This window comes from Octopus bimaculoides, chromosome 4 (genome assembly GCF_001194135.2).
Source record: "Octopus bimaculoides isolate UCB-OBI-ISO-001 chromosome 4, ASM119413v2, whole genome shotgun sequence".
NCBI classification, from domain to species: Eukaryota; Metazoa; Mollusca; class Cephalopoda; order Octopoda; family Octopodidae; genus Octopus; species Octopus bimaculoides.
In genome coordinates this window covers 67,081,810-67,084,720 of record NC_068984.1, presented here as the reverse complement: position 1 = coordinate 67,084,720, position 2,911 = coordinate 67,081,810, and positions in this window count along the sequence as shown.

The following is a 2,911-nucleotide window of genomic DNA, read 5'->3' as shown; positions in this document are numbered from 1 at the left end:
AGAAAAGTAATGGGGTTTGAGACTAATTCAAGATGGCGTCTCGATACCAGGCCACTATTGGTGGTGGTGCGAGGTTAAAACTTGAGCTGGATGATCAGCATAGGTGGAGCTGTTCTCTATACGGGGGTGCAGGGGTAAAATACAGTTACATGGCAAAAATTAAACAATTACTGTACATGTCATCGCAAGACAAAAAAAAAAGTAAAGAACTTATGAAACAAACATTTCTACGAATATGACTTCTTACAAGTACAATCATCAGAACATACAAGAAAATCAACACTTCTACATGAAGTGACATAAACACTGAAGTAAAAGAAACAGTCACCCTTCTAAATATAGCACCCCTTATCTATCAGGCTTAAAAATCATAAACCCAAATGCAGACAGATTAACCACTCTAAGAGCGAAATGGGCATCGTAACTAAACGTATTCTCGATATCTGATGGGCTATGGGACAAACCCAATGGGATTGCAACACCGCAGTAACTAACTGGTTTCGCTGCATCGGGAATAAAGCAGCCTGTAGTTTCACCCAGTTCGATATCGTGGATTTCTAACCATCCATACCGGAATCCCTCCTCTTAGGAGCTTTAGATTTTGGTAAGCAATCCTACAATATCAGCAGCCTCAATATCAGGGTCATGATGGATGCTAAAAAGTCAATCTTGATTCACGAAGATTCCTTTTGGATAAAGAAAGAAGAAAGGTGACCCCAGTTCGACATATCTATGAGGAGCTACAACGGGACTGAGATCGCTGGAAGCGCTTATACACCAATAGCTCGGTTCTGTACAGGGACGACGGTCGGACAATCTCAAGACATATGAACGGTCACACTATGAGTAAGTTCAGGAATGATATGATCAAGATCTTCAAAGAATTCGGCCTTTCTATAACAGTTACCAGCCCCCACCCTGCAGATTTCTCAGTAGTTCAGCGTAGGTATTCTCTTTTTCACTGATCTTCAGCTTTATGTTAACATCCGCTGGGCAGCTAATTTCTACAACTGTGCACAGTCTCTCTTCTCTATCCCAAATCATTATATCAGGTCTGTTGTGCTTACATTTTTATTGAGGTCTTCACTGGGACATTCCACCAGTACTCCTTTTTATTATGAGTGGCTATGGTTTCTACCATACTGTGGGTTCTTATTTCTTTGTCCTCGGGGTTATCCTTCTGACGGATTTCATTATATAGTATTCTAGCTACAACATCATATTTCATCGGTAGATAATACTGTAATGACATTTTCGGACAACTGCTTATGATGTGGGTGATATCTTCGGTGTTAACTCCGCAAATTCTGCATCGATCGTCACATTTTACAGCTTTTGCTGCATCTCTATACCTTTTGTGTATCAGGTATTTGGTTGATATCTCCTGTTCCTGGATTGCAAACGCATACCCTTCAAAGTGGGAGGTAGTACTCTGGCTATTGGTCCATGATAAACTGCTTTGATGATCGATGGTACTATTATCTTCGAGCTTTCTACTAACATATCCATGCATAGTCTTCTGCTCATACAGACTCATCCTTTCATCTGATGATACGTTACAGAATCGTGTGACTTCTTTGGACATGTATTCTAGGTTATCAGACAAAGATTGTTGCTCAAGGAGCTGCCTTCCAAGTCTTATGATGTTATCAGCCTCATGTATGCAAACTTGGTCAAGGAACGCTCTTCTACACTTAGTGGTTAAAAGATGTTACCGAAGCTATATGATACCACATTCAAAGGCATTTTGGATTGATGTTCTATGTATGTATGCATGTATGTATGTATGTATGTATGTATGTATGTATGTATGTATGCATGCATGTATGTATTTATATATGCATGCATGTATGTATTTATGTATGTATGTATATGTGCAGATTTGTATGTTTTGTTTTATGTAAGTATTTTCATGCACATAGTTGCATGTCTAGACATGCGCATAGACACTTAAATGATAAACTTCTAGAGAGTTTTACAGTTTCAGTGATGGCTTGGATCTATAGTCCTCGCATCAGCTTTCGCGTTTCTGGTTTTGTTTGTTTGTTTAACGTTTGTATGTATGTATGTACGTACGTATGTATGTATGTATGTATGTATGTATGTATGTATGTATGTATGTGGTCTAGAAGAAGCATACAAGACTTATAGGAGGCCCTGTGTTATCTGTTTCAGCCTGACTCATTTCATGTTCGAACGCCCCACATTTAATCCCCCATACCACTCTCTCACCATCAAATAGCGACTTGCTCGCTAAATTATTGACATCTAATTAATTTTATAACTTTTGAGGCGCATTTAATTATTGGTTTTTAAGACTTTAACTCGTTTATCACCAGCGGCAAAACTAGAACAACGACAATAGTCAATGATACGTATTTATATTTTGTATGTTTGTATGTTGTGTGCGTTTGAGTATGCGCATATGGATATATCGAGATATATATGTATGTGTGTGCGTATATATATATACACACACACACATTATGTATGTATGTATGTATGTATCATGATTATCCGTAAATAAAGCAAACGGTAAAACACATAGCCAAAAGAGATAGAAGATACACGATTGTCATAAGTAGTTTGACGCTAATAACTATTACCTACCATTGTAAACCTTTCCGACAATCTCCCTTGCCGATTTATCTGTCAATCTATTGACGAACCATCTATCAGGAGACTCACGGTTCGTCCTCTTTCTCATCCCGTCACTCTCTCTCCCTCGTACATTTTCTTCACGTTCTGCTTATCTCTCTAGAACTGCATCACGTGTCTATCTACCAATCAACCAATATACCTGTCTATATCTCTTGTCGTATTTCAACCTAAGGCCAGCCCACGTTAGGCAGACCGATGATCAAAGAGATCCGAGGTGTGTGTGTGTATACATGTATATATATATATATAT